The sequence below is a fragment of the Acyrthosiphon pisum genome, chromosome A1 (assembly GCF_005508785.2).
Source record: "Acyrthosiphon pisum isolate AL4f chromosome A1, pea_aphid_22Mar2018_4r6ur, whole genome shotgun sequence".
Taxonomy (NCBI): Eukaryota; Metazoa; Arthropoda; class Insecta; order Hemiptera; family Aphididae; genus Acyrthosiphon; species Acyrthosiphon pisum.
This window is the reverse complement of record NC_042494.1, coordinates 12,534,904-12,557,948: the sequence shown is the minus strand read 5'-3', so window position 1 is coordinate 12,557,948 and position 23,045 is coordinate 12,534,904. Positions and strand designations below refer to the sequence as shown.

Below are 23,045 nucleotides of genomic sequence, written 5' to 3'. Positions count from 1 at the left end.
GTCTTATACAATACTTATTTGTCTTTCGTATTCGCCTTATTTAAGTAGTCAATACAAAATTTTCCGTGAAGTCCTGAACCACATGACTAAAATGTAATTAATTATTTTGTCTGCAAAATTATGTACAGAATACGGGGTTTAATTAAGCATTATATAGCTGCATTCCTCCTAAAGAATTCATCTTAGATATTAATATTATATTATTGGTCGTGTACTTATATATGGGTATATCACATACTTTAGAGCGAAATTGTTTTTTTTTTTTTAAGAACTTATAAAATCGTTTAGCTAATAATAAACTATTTAATGATAATAAATTACAGTATAATATGTATGGAAGTATATAGTAGGTACCCAACAATGATGATGGAATGTTATTAAAAAACTATTCGCAGAACTTGATAATTATTTTAGCATTAGTGTTATTAGAATGCAAATACTCGTTTGGATAATATACGAAACAATTAGCCTGCGAATAAAATGAATAAATTATAAACATAAAAATATTCGCATTTTTTCAAGACGTCCATCAGAATACCCATATTTACTATAAAATTGAAAAAATTATTCAATTTAATAGTTTTTTTTTCGTTTCTATATTGAAAAATAAGAAGTCAATCATTATAATATTATTATTAATGTGATATCTTCATACTACTACATAAAACGAAATTGAAATAACCATAGCTAAACCATAAAATATTAATTCGATTATATCTAACTGAAGCAGATAAATTCTTACATTGTAACATAATATAATGCCCTCGTTGTTAGTATACTTTAAAGATGACGAAACAGTTATCCTATATTTATAACCAATGCTACAAGTTCTAAAATCAGTACAATGCATCCTATATCCGAAATCTCTGTTTTTTTTATTAAATTATCACTAAACCCGGAATAAAAAAAATCAATCAATTTATATAAAAAAATATTAAGCTCAAATTGACTCTAATCTATAAAATGTCTATGGCTGTGGTAATACAACATTTCAAATGACAAAAGCTTAATATACATTTTAAAAATTACTACATTTTCAATGACATATGAAAATATGATAAGGCGCTGTGACAACTTGTTATATAATAATAATATATATATTATATCTATCACGAATATAATATAATATGTTTAATATATTATAATTTTTTTTGTATTCAGTTTTAAATTTGTAAACAATTAAACAACTAATTCAGTTGGTTTATCATTTAATTTACATTATATTTGGTGTTCATAATATATATATATATATATATTATATAATATGTTAAAACAAAGGTTCAAGTATAAAAAATGTATATTGTTTATTGTATGCAACAAAAAAATACAAATTCAAAAGGAAACAAAAGTTTTAAATTTTTGGCAAAAGCCACTCTAGATTATTATATATTTATATGTATATAATATTATATTTGTTTGCACACCTATAATAGGCAACAGTAGGTTTTTACTAATTCACAGACAATATATTATTTTGTGGCGTATAAAATAAGATGATTAATGAACCGTAAGTCATGTATGTTGATAGTTCTTCAAAGTTTTATTCTGATGTAATAATTATTATAAACAAATAGTCCTTAGAAAAATTGTTAATCACCTTATGTAATTATTATAATCTAACTATAAAGAGTTGTATATATCTTTAAATAATAACTATAGGTATAACATCTATATTATGCATTTCTATTTTTTTCATTTTATTCGATAATTTAAGGACTTGTCTGCCATTGAGTTAGTACATAATTTAACCATATTTATACATACACAAACTAAAAAGATAAGGGCTGAGGTAGTTTTTAATGACTTCATAATGTAGTAGGTTCTTTATATTATTTTACAGGATAATATTATTTACAAGGTACCTTGATTAATAAAATATCAATTTTTTATTTCTGTTACATTTTTAAAAATAAGCAACTATTAAAGAGTACTACCAGCACATTGATCTTTCATTAAGTTTGTATTCATATAATACAATTTTGTAATTATTCCATATACCAAACTATAACTATACATTTGTACCTAATTCTTAAATACTATATAACTATGTAGCATAATATATAAATATTCCAAATTTATCTCGTAAAAGAACCAATACCATATAATTTTGTTTATTAATTATTGAAGATTTTATTTACGATCAAAAGTTGATTGTTCCATAAGTGATTACTGAATAACTCATAAGTCACAATCAAGAACGATTTAAAAATTATCAAACACATCAAAAACTGTGAAAAATAGCATAAAACTAGCTAAAAAAAAAATCGCAATATTTCGAAAATGTGACAGTGCAAAGAAATTACTAATAATTAACATTCTATTTCATGCATCTATAGTTATTTTTATTAGAATATTACAATAAAAACACGAATAGATTTTTTCAAATACTAGTTTTTGCGTAAAATTTCAGTTTTTCGTTAATTTTTGTTTGTTTTTCCTGACGCCATTGAAAACTATTGGGCATTTTTGACCAGAAAACATGTCGTTAAAGATTTTTACTGTCCCAAAAGGTGATAACAGATCTAAACATTATCTTTTTTCGTGTACCGTATAGGTTTTCAAAAAAGTATAGACATATAAAAGATCTTGAAATATTCTAATATATATTGAATATTATTCCTATTGTAACGTTATGCCCATCTATCATATTAAAACGTATATCTATGTAAAAAGGATTTATACGAAGAAAACAAACCCTAAAACGTGATAAAATCCATTTTCAGAAATCTAGTAAAAATCTTAGAGAGTAATGAAAACATTATTTTTACATAACCTAAAACGTCCGTGAGTATTAAATCAACCGTTGAGTGAATACCAAAGTGAATAATAGTAATAAAATGTTCGTAACTTTTGCCGGCGTAGAAATAGGGCGGGGCTGAATGATGTGGAGAAGAGAGCGTATACCATATTTCTTAGTCGACATTAGGGAGAGATGAATGGAGATTGTTTAACATAAAAGCCGGCTGGAAGTATTAAAGTTTAAAAATTTGATTACGCAAAGTCGTCCCAGCGGAAAAGAAGGGATTTAGAGTAGAATTCGTAATACTGAAGAAACGGAAAATGTTTCAGATATGACACTTATGGTTACCAGTATAATACGAGAAATAATTTAAATGGCGCATGTTCTAACCGAAAAATGTACAGTTATATAATAATATGTTGTGACGGTTATCATACATTTTCAATTATACTCTTCATTTCTGAAACGTTCAAGGGATATCCATGTTTGGCGAACATTATATTATAAGAGGAAAACGCAATGAAATATGCAGCAGCTCGGAAGTCTTTAATTAAATTATTTTTTTACAATTTCAGACGAGATAATTTAAATAAATACGCCGTTTGTTTTGAGTTCTTTAGTGACGATTAAAGTACGAACAATTATTTTATATATTATATTGACTTCGACTGATCTAGCCATTTCATTTTTAGGTGATTCAAATTAACTGTCAATACAAAATTTAGTGATAATATTATATTATGCGTATACAACGTGCATTAATCTATTAAAATTGCAAAATCATATTATGCAGGTAGCCTGTATGTAAAGATTAAAATACATACCTAGTTTAAAATCATTCAATATTCAGGAAAGGATAACAACTAATTGATTAATAATAATCAATAACCTAATATTATACAGGTATTAAATATTTTAGGTATCTCGTTTTTCTTTTGAAGAACTTCTCTCAGGATCGGGTGAAAAGTTGTATAAAAATTAATATTGTATAATACAATAACATATAATATGTACAGGTATATCATGTGCAATATACGATACATTTGTCAGTTTCTGTGGTATTTCTTGGAAACGCGTTCAAAGGGGGCTTATCATATTAAATAACAATGCTGAACACTATAGTTCGAATGTAATATTATATATATATATTGATGGTGTAGTGGGCGCGTTAAATGATTAGTATACCCATTAATAATAATACCATCGACAACGACAGTCGACGTGATTTCAACGACACTTTGTTCAATTACGACGTCAGTGGGTTCATTAATATAATATTAAAACCTACGTAATATGCATGTATATCGATGCAATGCTGTTGATACGAACACGGTTGCATAAAATAATATTTTGTAATAATATCATATAGTACCTACCTACTGTTAGTAGGTACTGGATTATTTTTAATTTTTCGCAAGTCATACATTCAATATTAATAATTCTCTCAGTAAAATATTTAGTTTTTATGTGGGTGCCTATGCGTGGACCTTGAATTTGCCTCACCTACTATAGTCCAATTAATCCCATATTTTAAATTCTCGTAATTAATAATGTTATATTGTAATATTGGTCCATAAATGTTTTTTCATAAAATATTTTCGATAGTTATATATATTTGTCGGCATTCAAATGAAGATAATCAAAAACTTTAAGTCAAAAAAATAAGTAATAGGATTAGGTTTTTAAAAAAATTTGTCCGAGAAAGGAAATCGATTCTTTTTACGTTATAATAAATTTCTAATAAACAACAATTTCATATAATTAAACAAATACTATATGGCTCCATGAACTCACTATAGTTATCCCTTATGTATTACACACATATTAGACGTATAATCATATACACACACACACACACACACACACACACACACACACACACACGCGATATACAGATAATAATAATCGAGCGTTTTTTTTTTTCGCATGGAACGGCCGCGAGAACCAGCATGGAGAAACCGACGCGAATCCGCTGACTACCGCTCGGGTACAACCTGCAGTCGTATAAGTTGTATAATATCGTAGTGTTCGTAATAATATATACGAAATATAATATTATAATACATTTTAGTAACCCGCGTGTAGATAATTTCGGTCGAAAATCGTGTGAAACACATTATACAGTATACAGTTTGAGAGAACGTTCGCGCCGTAGCTCGGACGGACGCGGCGCGTAAGAGAAAGAAAAAAGTACTCTCCTGCAAGTTCAAACGAAAACGGTTCGCACCGCCGCCGCCACCGCCAACGTCGCCGTCTAACGTATAGTAATAATATACCTATTTTTTTGCAGTCATTATTTCATATCATATTATAATATTATATACATTTTATTTTGTAACGTTTCGTCGAAGATTGCACAATGCGCAAGTGCACCTATACATATTATATACCCAGCTATACCGTGCAATCTGCATACTTTAACCTTTATACATATAATATTATTACATATATACAACGACGGATTGTGTGTGTGTGTGCGTGTATCATCAACCCCTTCGTCGCCGGCCGCTGTGACTGATTTTCGTTTCCGGTTACGAAATTCATATTTATTATCATTTGTATTATTATCGCGATATCGATTTGGGCCGTCGTCGGCGAATAATGCGAGACCATTAGCTGCAGAACGGAGCGGCCAAGACGAATGGTTGTATTATATTTTATGTGACGCACACGCCACCACCGCCGCCACCACTATAAATTATATACAACTATAATGTACCTACTATAATATATATATACAATGTATATTATGCATTGTATATTATATTATTATAATATTGTGTATACCTATAATACCGGCTACAGTGCCTACAATAGGTACCTATTATAATATATATACGCTTATAGACGTCACTGTGTTTATAAGGGACGGCTTAGCCTTCCCTAAACCCTTTCGATCCCAGCTAAGACGGTTTACTCGATTAAGTCTATGTTTCTATATATATATATATATATATACACACACAATATAACATAGCTGATGGCGTTCTTTGAATTTTTAACTTAATTGTATTACTGCGTTGCGCGCGATCATTACTTAAATGCTGATGCTATAGGATTTTATCGCTGTTTAATCGAAAATCGTATTTATTCATAATTAGTAATTACTGCATATATGTGATATCTACCTACCCAGTGGCGTGCTGAACTGACAAGCAGACCTGAGGCAAACTATACAATTTGATCCCCCTCCCCACCACCAACAGTTTTTTCACTATTTTTTTTTATTATTCAAAATAATAAATATTATTAAGTTTTTTTAGGTATAATTTGCACATCTATACTAACACACCCACCCACCCACCCAAATTTCCCTTGAGGCAATTGCCTCAAAAAATGACTGTTCGGCACGCCACTGTACCTACCTATATTATATTGTATTAGTTGGTACATCGGCGAAAAAAAAATTCTTATTCGTTACTGTTATATTATTAACGTTTACAAAAAAATCATTTTGTGTTTGTCATGGAAACAATACTCTGCCTAGGCATATTATACTAATTAATTATTACAGCGTTAGGTACAGTATTGATAAGTATTAAAACAAAGTAAAAAATGTATTAATTTGCATATCTTACTCAATGGTGAATCCTCTTAGTTCATGTATATACATTTAGTTTTAAGTTTATAGTAGGGCCACGATATATTGTATAATATAGATAATATAAACACAGGAATAGAAGGATAAACCGCGAGTAAAACAATAATTAATTGCATCGAGGGAGCTTACTCTGTCTGTGTGTGCTGTGTGCAAATAATATATAATTATTATATTAATAATATCTTGATTTTGTTTGTTCGTTTACGCACTGCAGCGATATCCGGCCTGCGGCAATATTTGTTCAACGCACCGGACTGGACTTATATTTGCATATAATATAATGTGTACATACAGCACAGTACAATTTATAATAATAATAATAATCGGCTGCGGTCCGCGTTATACCTACATCATATACATAATAATAATAATAATAATAGTAGTAGGTCGTGTGCGTACTCGGATGGTGGTGACGGTAGCGGCGGTGGCGGTGGCGGTGGCGGTTCGGATCACGCGGCTCAGAGGAAACAAAATTTAAAACTCGCGGGGGCGGAACGACGCGCACCGGAACCCTTTTGCTTAGCTCCTCGCCGCGGCTGCCACTTCCGGTGAGCCGCCGCGTGTGTGGTTTGGAGTTTTGTGCACATACCACGTCCTCGGACGGACGGACGTCCGAAAGCGGCGTTTCCTCTCCCCGTGCGTGCATATAATATATATTAATGTGTGTGTGTGTGTGTGATTCCGAGCGGCGGCGGCGGCGGCGGTGATTATTTTCGTCGGGTCGGATAGAGGTGAAAACGGAGAGACGGTGAAGAAAAACCCGTAAACGATTTCGCCACCCGTCCGTATGTATAAAATATATAAATACCCGGCAATCCGCGAGTTCTCTGCCAACAACCGTTAACCTACATAATAATATTTCATAGGCGCGGGCGACTGCAGCACGGTCGTCCCTTCTGTATATATACGCATTTCCCTTTCCGCCGCCGCACTCGACGACGGCGAGGTCCGCTGCGAATCCAACCAACTGCGCCAAAAAATCTGCTCTCCTCGTATTATATATACATACACTATATATATATACTCCTCCGCGGCATAATAAATAGTCGGCGTCATCCCCGTCCCCTGCACCTTTACCAGCCGTTTTTGCCAACGCCGTATACATACGTTTATTATTTTATTGTTGTATAGGTGCACCTATATACGTATATTCAATATATATTTTACCCGACGAGTGATCTGCTCGTGCATGATTATAAAACGTTAATTGATTTTGGTGACATTTTTCTACTGATTATATTCTTTATTCATAATATACTATACAGACTACTGTCGTACCTATATACGTTATGAACCCGCAATGGCCTAATAAACATCGGACTACAGCGTCCGGTATATCCTCTAAATAAATATATGTGTGTGTGTGTGCGTGTGTGGGGGTGGGTTACGAGTCAGTTGGCCATATACGGGGTGTAGCGTTATAGGTTATGGCCAAACTTTTAAATCTATATAAAATATATATTTAAGAATTCTTTCATTTGAAATGCCATCGCTTCCGCTCTTGTAAATATCCTACAAATCCGACATAACTACCTCTCGTAGAATATTCTTTTTGAAAAAAATAAACTCTAAAATATAAATTTCTCCTGACCGGAAATGCATTTGAAAATACGCCTTGGTTAATCTAACATAAAAATACCTATACAAATAATCATATATATATATTGTAATAAGCTGACAGATAAACTACATCATTTTCTAGCTTTTCATTTCTTGTAAATAGAAAAATCTGTCAGCCACCTGTAGTAATCGTTTTTTTGCTTCACGTTCCTTTTGTAGATTTTTTCTTTTATCCAAGAAAAATGTCCATTAGACTGGAAACCTTTTTATATAATAAAAAAAAAACTACTCTAATTTTATTTAAAATCTGTTCGATCATAAAATTGACAACAAAGGGTTTTATGTGTACCGATGTATATACAGACTGCTGTAATTTAAATTTCTTCGCATTCTTAGAATATTTCGATTTTTAACCCAATTGACATTATTTTTCGATTATATTATATCATCGATCGAATTAAAGTATATAATATAAATAAGTAAAAACCAATAATATTAATAAACTGTATGACTTACTATAGCTAGGTATACTATTGTATGTGCATAACTATAACAATACCTAATATTTATAATAGGTATATGTTGCCATATTGTGCAGTTATATTTTTCGTTCCGCCGTCATTTATTGCCATTTAAATGTTCACTGCATACTACATAATAAATATTTTGTGGATATTTCATTATAAAATAATAAATTCTATACAGTCAAATCTGAAGACGGCTTCTGATCTGATGGTTTATGTCGTATTTAAACATTATTTATTACGAATTTTCATATTTTGTTTTTATGTTACAGGCGCATTGACTTGGCCGTGGATCGTTACACCAGTAGAACAGGTAAGTGTTTTATGATATATCATTTATATATTATATACGTTTTTTGGTCGGAAAAATACCTACACATCTACAAATAATATATTACCCATTGGAATTGAAATCTTTTCGAAGAAACTCAATACGAGAAACCTATAAAGGACGTATAAAAACGTATTCGAGACTTGATTAAATGCCCTTCACCCCCTCTCTGCTTAGGTGCGCATACGTCTAGGAAAATGTTTTATCGTCTCGGGTTTGCACCAAGTTTATGGTTTATCGGGTAAATATTATATTATATATGTATTATGTATATACGCATAGGTCCTATGGTTATAATGCAAACACTTCAGCAGAGGCCCATAGACCGTTTACGAGCATTTTATGGATAAGTATAAAATACATGCACACATAATATATATATTATATCAATGTGTGCGTGTTTTATTAAAGAAATGACAACCGTATACATACCGTAGTATAGCAGTGAGTTCCATAGCGAAACGAGTATTACAAAAATTACAATATTTAAGAGCTGGGAATATCAAACGTTCATATTGTTTGGAAATAAAGTTAATTTACCAAAAAAAAATATTACTATAAAGTTTTGTCTGAAAAATCTATTTATATTAATTTACGGCGAGGTATCGATACACATACATTTAGAGCGTAATAATTTAATTATAGTGAGTATAGTGACTAACTCAATGGCGACATGGCGGAGGTGTATTTACCGTGCACATGGCGCGCGGCAATGATTACATTGCGCCGATCATATTATTTCAATCGGTGTGTAGGTGTAGAAGTAAAGAAAATGTCGAGATTTGTGTAAAATATATGTAGTTTAATATTATGTACATAGTAGGTATACGCATGTTTATTATAAAGCTTATCCTCAGAAGGGGGACCGTAATTAGAAATAATTATTGTTTTCTCGCGTGGACGTGTCAAACCTTGGACGATGATAAAGTAATATTTGCTGATATTATATCATGTGCGCGAGTGTGGAAATAAAATTTGTAAGCGAATTAATTATCGTAATAAAATTACAGAATAAAACAAAATCAAATGAGAAATACCTGCGCGTGTAGTGGTATGTAGTGTGCTGGGGTAGGGGGAATTAGAAAGTGGACTATTGTTTCGATGTGTGGGAGCAGTGATTCTATATGTGTGGTGTAGTTTGTGTGTGTGTGTGTGTGTGTGTGTGTAAACAATAATAAAACGACGTTGTGGCGGGGTGGTGGAGAAAGGGGAGAAACATAAAGCTTCTCTTCTCACGCCCGGAATAGAAGGACTCGTTCAATTATCGGCCCATCTCTCGGTTTAATCTATTTTCCACGGGTTCTTTTTGCTCGTCTTATTCTTCTTCTCCTCCATCTTGTCCTTAGTTTCCATACTCGTTGTTGCCACATATCCCACATCACCACCTCACTTCCTGACGGGTAAGTTTACTCTATCCAGGGTCTGTGCGTATATATATATATATGTGTGTGTACGCTTGGGATAAAATTGAAAGTGTGTGTATATACCGGGTTGACGAAGAAAAAAAATTGGACGTGACCGAAATCAGCACGAGAGACTTACTCGGTTTGACACCGGACTTTCTTCTACCCCTATACGTGTATAATATATATATATACACGCACATGTAGTTCCCCGAACGAATTACGTGGACACATCCATAGAGATTATTATCAACTGACGTTACGGGAGGGTTTCCTAGCTGTATAATATTATATACTTTTTTTTATTTATCGACTGCGTACTATTTTACGAAAATGATATTAACCACAATTTTTTTTTTTTGTTAGGATTGCATCAATATTCGCAGAAAGTATAAATATTTTACATTACCTAAATGTTTTAAATTTTATAGGTAACTAGATAATACCATCTATCATCATATATATTGCGCTGTAAGCAGTTGAAATAATATCCACACAACTCAAAAATTACGTTTTAAGTCTTTTGAATGGTTTTTATGTAGAATGTTTCACTCTTTCTGCTAGCTGTTTAATGAAATAAAAGTGCAGTGACTCATAATTCATTTCTGTTGCTTAATAAAGTATGTGTACTTGGAAAACATAATATACGACATTTTCATTTCATAATTATAGCATACCTCATATGATCATATACACACGCCTCTCCCGTAGCTATTCAAAAATGTTGTCACAAACACACAAACATTTCATAGTATACAAAACATAACAATTCTTCAACTAAATTTACAAGATAGGTAAAACAACTTTGAAATTAGATTACAACTTCAATATTATATGCCTTCATTCACTAATACCATAAACCAGTAAAGGGAAAAAGAAATGTTTAAATTGTTTGAAAGAGACGACCAGTCAGTGTGTCGGTTAAAACATCAAATCGTCCTACGCATTCCACTTGAAAACATAAGTAGGGGTACCTACGCTAAAATATCTGAAAAAAATAATTAGGGTACTCAGTCCCTAAGCGTCCTCCTCCCCAAGTCAAGCACTCGTATCCGCATGCGATTTGCGTCACTACTCAAAACTTAAAAATATTCGTCATTCATTATACCTATAATGTTTTTAATTGCCTTTTTTCAATTAAATTTATTCGCCTTTAATTATAATTCAGTGTATATATATATTATATTAATAATTATTGTTATACAATATCCCTACCAACGTCGTGTTACATTTATTGATCCAACTCAAACAAGCGGTTTATAAAATTTAAAAACCATTTGATTAGTAAGATTTACATTTATATAAGAAACTTTGATTACTGAAAGTCATGTTTTTTGAGTTGAGTCACCATGTTGTTTCATTGTTTCAGCAGTGCGAATTATAATATGGTCTTGTCTCACGAACATTTTCGTGCGTTGTTCGCTTTTCACAATAAACGTGTGTTACAATTACGTACACAGTATATAACGTACCTATACATACAACTAAATAAGTCAAAAAAGTCGTTTACATTTTCTTTTGATATATTTTTATTAAATCAATAGTTGTACAAAGTCTTTTATATGTTTTTCCTTTACAAAACGTTTTAAACTTAGATCTTTCACTGTTTTTGTGACTATGTAATAATAATTTATCAAACAAAATCGTTTACCGCATTACAATATATTGTATTCGAATCCTTACACTTCCCTATTATATAGTGATTATAATAAAATATACATTGTTTTATTTTTGATTTATGAATTTGGTCTTAAAGACACACACATATATCGTATAATGTATTTATCATACATAAAATATATGGTGTATTATATATAGTATTTATACCGTTTGCTAATAATAATAAATTTTAATATGTAATTTATTATAGTAAGTTTAAGTAAGTATCGCTTATTATATCTGACTTGAAATATTAATACATTATTATATATTCTATTATACGCGTTTCCAAAATGAAAAACATTTTGCAGGAGGTCCAATATAATGATGCACGCGTTTTTAATGTATAAAAAGCAATGATTTTTTAAATCTTCAGGAAAAAGGAAACTCTTTTAGTGTCAACGTGGTGATATGTTGAACGTATAGAGACTGTACCTCTATACGTACGTATGCATAGCATAATGGATGTAAAGGGGGGAAAAAAAGACGAAAAAAATAATGAAAAACAAAAAGAGGATTCATTGTACCTATACATGCTTTCCAGTCAATGGAAAACGAGAACAGTGTATCGAGCGAGAAGTGTGTATGTATATTGTATATATATGTTTTGTGTATGTTTCTCACGAAAGGCTCTCCGCCGCCGACCCTTATCCTCGCAATGGTAAATGATCTCCTACTTTCTTCTCCCTTCCACTAACCCCTTTTTATTTATTTTTCGTTTCGTCCTTTTCTCGTTCTCGCACGCCACCGTCGTCTCCCGGCTATCGTTCTCGGGTTTTTTTTTAGTCAACATCGACCGACGACGACGACGACGACATGGGTTTCGTCTGCTCGCGTATACACATCAGGCGACATCCACCCTCCCCGAGACGCAAAGGAGCTGAAGGGAGCGCTCTGCGCTGCCGCACGAAACGACACCCGGGGGACCGTTCGAATGGCCTTTACGTGATGGACTTTCAAGCTAGCGCGTGATCAATCATCTCTCAGACGCGACGCGAGCGTACGCACGCACATGTATGTGTGTGCATTTCGTTGTACAACAATAATAATATTTTCCCAGGCCGTCGCCTTCACCTCCCTCTCCACTAAGGAAAGTGCGACCCCCCAAATCGCCGAGACCTACCGGAAAATTTCAACCAGGATTAGACACAAAACACGCACCACGCGCCTCGATCTCTCACTCCCCCCGTGTGCAGGTTGCCGAGAGTACACAAGACAACGGTCAACGACGGTCTACGTACCTATATTATATGATATTATTTGATATCATAATATAATAAGTATGTAATAACATATTGCATACGATCGACCCCTGCAGTAGACACTGTATTACACTGTAGGGTGGTTCTTCTGCGGCTGATACGATGTTTGCAGGGCTAAATGCGCTAAGCGACGGACACGTTTACATTTGTTTTTAATTAGTTCCGAAATACGATATATATATATACATTATTTAAATACATATACACACACTGTGTATATCGTAATACACACAGCGGACCATCGGCCGGTCGAGGCATATTAATGTTTTGTTTATGTTAAACAAACCGTTCAATGAATAAATTTAACCAGAGATCCTGCAGGAGCGAGCGCGGCCCGGGGGAGATATTGAATTATTTAAATTGGAAACACATTTTCCTATATGTGTATACATATAATATATACAGGAGCTATAATACTAGTATACTACGTACATTCACAAGCACCCCCTCCCCCTCCTACACCCACACACACACACACACCATCTCAGAGAAATGACGTTAATATCTCGCGTAAAATCCACCGATGTTTCAACGCGCAATGTAATATTGAAACACATTATAGCAATATAGCTATACGAAAGATAATCGATAAAAATAATTATAAGCACAAATTTACCATACGCGTTTAACCGCAAATTACGATACTAATACTAACGATATCCGAACCATGTCACCCGATACATTTATAATATATATGGATCAATAATATTATGAATATCGTCATTATGATTTCATAATCCATGGCCTGTTATATTATTATATTTGTTTTCTAAATTGGTCACCTATATACATGCATATAACAAGGTTTAATCGATATCACGCGTATAAATTTGTCGTGATTAGTTTTGCCACGTAAATTTAAATAGCTTTACAGACATATACGCTCATCGAATATTATATTTATAATATGTTGTATCATACAAATCCGATTAGCCATTTTATAATAATAAAGCTATTTTTTGATATTCTTGACAATTTTTGTTTTATATCTGTTTAAGGTAATTTTAAACCATTTTTTTTTTGTTTTTTTTTTGTTATTTTCGGTACCATTTTTTTTAGTTCATCATTATCCAACCTCTAATAATGATTATAGCCTGGATACCTCTAAAAGCTTAATCATGTGTACAGTCTAGGTACGTAATATTGTATTATAATGTACATAAAATACAGGCGTTCGCGATCGTTCCGGTTTTATAGTCAAACAAACATTTTCGTCCTGTGGTACAAATCATTACGAGTTTTTTTTTTCGGAAAGTTTTCCCAACAATCGAACGGAAGTAATAATAAAATTGTAAACCGCACATTATTATCTGAAATAATAAACGTTTACTATAACAGCGTGCAGGAGAAAACGCGTTGTAACATTAGATTAGGTACCTATTAAAGATATATACATACATATAGAGTTTTACGAGAAATCGGTTTTCGAGTAAAAGTTTTGGAAAAAGTTGGATGTTTTATAGAACGTGTAAAAATGCTCACACTGTGTTCTCAGAACTTTTTTATTGCTTTGTTATTTATTTTTCTAGGTATGTTATTTTATTGAAATATTGAAATACGCAACGCTTAACATCGTTTTTTTTCGTCGTTCAATCCGTTCGAGAGATTTAGAGTTATTCAATTTTCGAAAGAATTATTTAGTATAAGAATTTCAGACAAACAAACAAACACAGCATATTATAATAAATATAAAGGCGTTGGGTACTGTTACGAGTAAGACTCGGTAGTAATAAGCTCATAAAATATTATTACCGTTCGAATTTCAAAAGTATTATGTGGTTCCCAATTTCGTTATATCGGATATTGGTTGAAAAACACGTTTTTTTTGTCAAAACATTATTTTGTATCGTTGAAAAAAAGCTGCGGGTCTTATTTTATATTTTATTTTCACATTGATATCGGTCACGATGCTGGTGCAGTGACTCTGACCGGATATCCAGTGACCAAAATCAATATCCATAACACACATACATCGCGACGCGGTGGTCAGACACCCGCCGACGAACAACAACAACAATAATGACACACGCACACACACGCGTGACTCGAGCTCCACAGTATAATGGATCCAACCGCCATACTTCTATTCAATGCACACACAGTATATAATATAAAAATATAAACCGTACACATAGATCACTCGACGCCCCATTTATTTATTATTATATTATCGTCGAACGATAAATACGATATGGTGGTATTATGTGTGGGTACACACACGCGGTTGTTGTTTTCTTTCGATGAAAACCGCGGGGACCGTTTTTCCAATTCGAAACTAGAAAAACATACACGTGAATAAACATGATTGACGCCCGTGGTAATATTTGTTTACTTACCGTGTGTGAAGAGGCGGCGGCGGCGGCGTCGACGGTCGGCGTGGCGTTTTCCAACGCGTGAGAACGACGACAACGCGTTACACACCGTAACCGCCGCCCGATTCGTCGATAATGCTCACACGGTGATCAGTGGCGTCTTCTGACGGCAATGGCGGGGGGGGGGGTGGAGGGGGCGGAATAAGAGGGGCAATATAGCATTGTGTTCGCTTGTCCGTAGTCTTTTTTTTTGTTTTCACTTGGCAAATTACGAATTTGTGATTTTCCAAACAAATGGCATTTTGAAGAGTAAAAGACTTTTAGCGCATGTTTCAATAATTATGATTTGCATTAAATAGCTGAAACGTTTTCGAATAAAACAATCACTACCTACTTAATATATTAGATTTATTTTAATATAAAAATATTTGTACGCATATTATAATATTATACATACGTACATTGTACTCATTAATAATACATTAATAGGAATTTGTCTAAGGATCCCGCGGCCGAATAAGCTCTACGATATACCATATATTACCATGAAAGGACATGGGTATTGTTTCGTGGGCCCAGTGTGGTTTTCGTGTCATAAACTCATAACGGTGGGTTTATGGAACGAAAATGACTGTCCGATCGGTCGATATTTTCTCGATTTCTTTCTTCGGCTTACCGGAGAAACGGCATTTGAGAAGGTTACGTAGAACGGAAATGTCACGAGATCCTATTTTACTAAACTTACGATTTAAGGATATAAGTACGGCGCACAGCGATAATCCATATAGTTTAACTAATAACTTGTCGTCCGTTATTCAGATTATTGAGAAACGGTGGACTTGATGAAAAAATCACTATTACATTTTAAAATTATATACCCACATTAGGTAACGATATTTTATATTATTTTCCTTTACGTATATAATATGTACCTAGATATACGTATAAAGTAAATACACAGGTATTTTATGTATTTTATTAAATCATAAAAAAGACATTACCTATATATACTTGTACAATATATATATAGTATAATATGTGTATCATTATACTCATCACTAACCATCAGATCTATTATTTGGGGAGGAAGCGTGATTAACACCGGTAGTTTTGAAATAAGCACCCTCATAATTCATGTCATGGCTAATTAATTTTTATTTTATATTAAAAATGAATATGTACAGACGTATAATAAAGCCATTATAATAAAAATGTTATAATATAGTGAATGGTGTGGAGGGGGTTGAAGTTATACTCATTATGTAACCATTATCATAAGACTAAGTGAAAAAATAGAAAGCTTCAGGGTGCATCTGTGTGAAGTTTCAATTTTTATTTAGACAACTTTAGTACGTCTCTTTTGATAAGATTAATTTATTATAAAATTGTATATTAAATTGAATGGATATATCGTCGTGTGGATATTTTGGTTCATCGTGTTTGGATTACAGATGACTTTGGTTTATCTTTAACTATAGCATAGGAGTATTAAGTGTTAACTTGAACGTCGAACTCTACACTTTAGTGAAAAAAAATCATTAAGCGTGGTGATTCATACCCTTAATTCTTGACGAACCACAGCAAGCGCCCTTCTACTTGTATATACTCTTTTATAGTGTGACTATAGTTACTACTCAGGTCGATTATCATGAAATTTGTTGACCTTAGTCAGAAAATGATTTTCCTGCTAACATCTATAATATTATTATAATCAAACTTGTACCCTGCGTGTACATGTTACATATTTCCACCATTGATATTTTCTTAGTAATTTTACGAATTAATTCATCGTCTAAAACATTGTACACGCCATATCATATTATACATATTTTATGCGTATAATTAATAGTATAAAATTACTATTATACATCAACTTCCATAGACTTATACCTACACAATAATATATAACTTTTTGTACTCGTCAGTCGATTTCTGTGCGCTACACTGCTACTACAACAGACTCAGCATTGTCTATGTATATAATAGGCGTATAGCATATATTATAATAGTACTTGACGTTTATAAATTATTGTATTAAACATACCTATTTAACGTGTCGTACCTACAACACTAAATAGTATAAACAGCGTCCACAGTTAATGAAAACATAAATATTTATGAGCCGTTTATTTCCATCAACGACAATTAAGTAATTATTATTACGTTGCCTGTTTCGAATTTGACATTTTTAGAAACGACGTCTTCTGTTTATGATTACGATTCGTTTTACTACCGGCATATCAATATAATTACCAAGTTTTCATTACCTATACTTACAGTCTAAAGAATGTTCAAAACATTTATTGGACTGTGGTTTTACGATTAAAAAAAAAATAATAATAAAATAAGTAAATAAAAACGATATGCAATAGATATTGAAATTGGTTATCATAACACTGTCGTGTATAATAATCTTCAGGACACACTTTTCACGTTTATATGTCAACAACGCAATTATAACTTCTTCTCTCTTCTTAAATAAGTGGTCTGTCGACTTCAAACGATACTTATGACAACAAGTATACGCCATTCAACGGAAAAACATTGTCGTGCAACGGTTTTCAAATAAATGCGCCCAGACAACAGGCAGCAAAGATTTTAAAAGGCTTGTTAAGCGCTTTATTTATTCGGTCGTGTTATATAAGAAACACTTATAACAGACATAATTTATGAAGGGCGAATTTAAGACGACTATCAGATTTTGTTCAAACGTTAAATGACTGCTTCTACGCCAAGGAAAATTATATCAAATCAAAAGAAGAAGTCGGTCTATATTATATTGTAGAGTAATCATTAGCTCAATTATATTAATCATGAAATTAGAACAATAATTTAATACTATAATGACTTTCCGAAAACCAGTCAAAGTGGCAATAAAAATTAATTTCAAACGCTCGATTTTCATTGACGACATTGTTTTCCAATGAATTCTTATAACGCATATTACATTGTAATGAATAACATAAATTCTAGTCCCAGATCCATACAACTTGAAAATAATGAGACATTTGGTTAATTGGTGTTGTAAAAGTTAAAAAAAATACTAATTTTTGTATCCTATTGATTTTGAATTATACAAAAGTGACGTTAATAATGTTCAATGCTACAATTCAACAACGAATTACTTTTATTATTACATTCTTTTAGTTTATTTCGAATAATAATTGTTTACTGGCACAATAAAGTATATTCATGCCCATTTAAATGATTTAAATTTGTCGGTGAAAATGTGAAATTCTAAATATATAAATATGGCTTTTAAATTTCAATGGTTTCAATTGGATACATATTATATATCCTCAGGTGTTCGCGTTTGTGTGCTGTTTCTCAAGCATTGTAAAAAGTTCAAAGGATTTTTTTCATAAAATTCAATCTAAGAAATAAACGCAGTTCACCTGTTTCGATCAACTTGATTTCCGCCCTATCGACTTGCCTTTACCGGATATCCGCTTTTCAGACAAAGGTCTCACTTCACTATACGGCTATCGATATTATAACTTTCGTTACTCGAGGGCTTTTCGGAGACTGTATAGCAAAATAATATAATATATGTGTAATGCCTAGTTCAGACTCACAAATGTTCATTTTCCCATGTGTCATACGCATTTCCTGGCTTTTCATCGAACTGTATACATGACACCAATCATGTTCTTGGTATTCATATATTGTTAGATATTTAGGTAGCTATATAATATACCTAGTTTACAATATATAACGAGACCAAGACGATATAAGTTGAATAACTCTGGATCTAATGACATATTGTATTATATAAACATGGCAAAGTTATACATTATGCAGTTGCATAGTTGATTAATGTTGTATAAAATATAAAATATCAATTGTCCCAAAGCTCATCTAATATGATAACATATTAACATGTATATACGACACACGTATATCCACGATGTGCGGTGTGGGTGTATATACATATAAAATTACAATTTATTAGTCTATATTTCACCGCAAAGAGATTCAAAACACCACGATGGCGCGATTTAAATAAATAAAAGTGTTTTATGCAGTTGTACGTGAATGCAGTGTGCTAATTTATACGAAACAATTAAAAAAAAAAAAAAAAATGAATACATAATACCCGCTGTGGCGCGCCAAGCTAAATAATTATCAAACCGTAACAATTTAATCAGTACGCAGAGCAAACGGTATAATATATGTATCATTTGTTGGCTTTACACACCGTAATAGTATAATACAATATTATTACTTATATAATATTATTATTATTTATTATGCACACAGTAGACCAGCTTGCAGCGGTGCAGCAGTTGTCGGTAAAACGGGATGAATGGCATGTCTATTCGAGTATAATAATGATATACGGGTCAAGTGGATCTCCAAAGTATTTCTTGGGTTTATAAAATAATATGATCGTGCGGAAAATTATTCGAATTATTTGTATACTCTATAATAATTTTATATTATATAATACGCGAACGCGGAATAATATTGTGGAAAACTGCAGATACAGGGGAAAACGGGATTTATTTTTCATCTCGTAATTACGCGCGCGTGGTTTATTATTATTTATTTGTGTATTTAAATGATGAATACGCCAGTACAACGGAGAGAGCTATAAACACGCAAACACACAACAAAACAAAAGCAAAAAGTAAAAAAAAATAAATAAATAAAAATACCAAAGAGTGTTTAAGAGGAATAAACCACTAATGAGGCGAATATCGCCAGCCTTTTCTCGGCGTAGGTACCTATGCTCGTATAATATTATAATTATAATGACATGTATTACACACACTCGCACACATAATATAGTATGTATGGTTTCAACCGATACTCAACTACTACAACATACCTTGGTACGTGTTTTCAGAGCGTTTTGACACGCATCACTGTATGACGTACATTATAATATTATTATCATATACGGCTCATCGTCCGTGTTGTATGTATAGGGGATTGTGCATTATACTATAATAATTATTAGCCCTGTACAAACTCGTTAACGAGACGGACTGAAAACGACGTTTTATTACTGAGCCGATGGTAACCAACACACAAGCGTGAGGCACACAAGTATTATTATATTTATATTATATTATAATATATATATTTACGACGACGGGCGTTCTTCTCCGGCCACCGCGATTCCTCGACGGTTCTTTTATAATAGTAGGTACCTAATATGAGCGAAGCTGTTAAAATAAAAACCATCAAGCAACGTGCACATTGGTTTTTCCAGATTGTCGAACGATTGTTAGACATATTTTATGGACACCACTTTTTTGATCATCCCTTGTTGAAAATTATAATATGCCAACTTCCGCGGACGGATTTCGTCAGGTTCCAAGTTTTTACATAATTGTAATGCCAACTCTATGGTACTGTCGGAAATTGTTGGAATCTCACTTTTTGTCAATTAAACTTTGAAATAAACTTTGCATTGCAATTATTATGTTGGAGATTTTTGAATAGTTTTTGTGTAAGGTTCCAAGTTTCAACAAAATTGTATTGCTGTAGCCATGAAGTTGGCATTACAAATTTCAAAGTTAAACACTCAACCAATTGGGTTTCGACAGTTTCTAACAAAGTCCAACAATATAATAATATATTGTATATTGTATATTATACAGTGTGATCACCAAGCGTTCCACACCCTATTTATTCTTCAATAATGCAGTTGTTCAAAATCTGATTTTTAGAATTTTTAAATACAGTTAAAGACCCTACTTTCAAATTACTGAGATTTTTTGCTCTACTTACAAAATGATCCGAAATGGTCCTATAATAAAAGTCCATACAAACTTCTGATTTTTAAATGATTTATCACTTTTCTACAGTAAATTATTTGGCGGGTAATTTTTCTGAAAATTTTGACTAATCAAAATCAAAATTCGAATAAATAGTTTTGTAGAAATGTACCTATATCACCTCTGACGACTCCATATAGGTACTAGGTAGTGCAACAAATATCAAGAATTTGAAATAATTCATTATTAAATGAAAAAATAGTGGTGAACATATACTTGGTCATCATGCTGCACATTTTCGTTATCGGATCGTTTTCGTAAGATTATGCTATACGCATGCGTAGCGATGCCGAGTTATCGTGCCTGATTTTTTTGCTCATACCTATTATTATCCCATGCACTATTTATTGTAATATCACAATAATATTTTAAACTTTGTCGGCTACAGGATTTTTTTCCATCCAGCATTGTTATACCATATTTTTTTTGTCCCATCTCTTTTATTTTTCACGATTTCCCACCCTACACCACACGCCGTCGCCGAGCTATGGCATTCGCCTAGACAATATGATAATACTACAGGGCGTACAGTTTTTCAACACTGCAGCGTTATTATAATACGCGTTTAAATAACAATAATAATAATAATAATAATAATAATAATAATATACAACGGGCGACGAACACAATAATATTATTATCATGCGAATCGCCGGCAGGATGAATATAGTACGAACCGGTGGCGAATCGTATAACCGCGAGCAGACGTAGAACACTGCTGTGCGTCTGTCTGTGCAACCGTCGTCGATTTCGGTCACGGTCGTAATTAATAAACCAATTACTGCCGACGAAGGCGCGCGTGGGTGCGTCTAGGTACACACTATAATATACACACATATCATTGTAATAAAAAGGTACAGCGCCGACGCGCGCACAGCGACCGCGTAGAATGGTTATAACGACCTGTGTCGGTGTGCACTGTGCACCTCATCTGCGTTTTAAAGCGTAATCGAATTTCGAAAATATCTAAACGGCATCCACAGCCGCACGCCACACGCTGTTTTTCAGGCTTTTGCGGGGGCACGCCATTTTTCATACTCTTGGATAGTGATCCGCGCGCGTTCCCAACGATTGTTCGTATGGCTCCGGGTTAGGTTTATATGTCATGACTAGAGTTAGGATGTTGATGATCTAAAAAACACACAAAAATGCCCTAAAAAAGTGCAAAAATGCCCTAAAAACTTCAAAAGATGGCCTTAAAAATGTTCTAAAAAACTAATTAAGTAAGTGAAAAAACGTATTTATAAATAATATTTTTTATTAGAGATATGGTAATAGTAATTTAAAATATGAATCAAGCATTTAAATAATTTATGAATAAATTTCAATATTAAAAATAAATTAAAAAGTAAACAATAAATGAAAAAAAATTATATTTAAAATATTCTCATTAATAGAGTTAGGTGTAACATTTGCCCTAAAATCTATAATTTGAGAAAAATGTCCCACATTGTACAAAAAGTACAAAAAATGTCCTAAAAGATGAAAAAATGACTTTAAAATGTTGAAAAATAAATAAATGCATTTATAGCTAAAAATGTAAAATAAAATTAGAATATTCTGCATCAAGGGAGTATGAAACAAATTTTTAGCTAGGATAGCATTGTATAGAATCGAAGGAAAAAAATGCAAAAGTCATCAAAGTCCTAACTCTAATCATGACTATGTTATACACCAAGTCTGTCCCTACAATAGTCATTCACCGAGTCTGTTGCATCGTCACAAATACATTATAGCGTTCGCATAGGTACCTATCGTACGATATTGTAATAACTAATAACACTTAAGCGGCGGCGTCGAGTGAGTTATTCGGCCAAAGTCCGCCGGCTCTCTCTCTCTCTCGGGTCTTCGGATATTAATTATTATC

The 23,045-nt window shown here is 32.6% G+C and overlaps 1 protein-coding gene across 11 annotated transcripts in view; it reads left to right on the top strand.

The window, feature by feature from the left end:
* The window catches only part of LOC100169308 (protein turtle), a 115,985-nt gene that overhangs the window by 32,425 nt on the left and 60,515 nt on the right, over positions 1–23,045 (top strand). For all 11 annotated transcript variants that reach the window (XR_003838942.1, XM_008191205.3, XM_016809446.2 and 8 more), the window contains exon 2: positions 8,698–8,738. The gene's annotated coding sequence lies outside the window, so the exon portion shown is untranslated. The remainder of the gene's footprint in view (positions 1–8,697; positions 8,739–23,045) is intronic.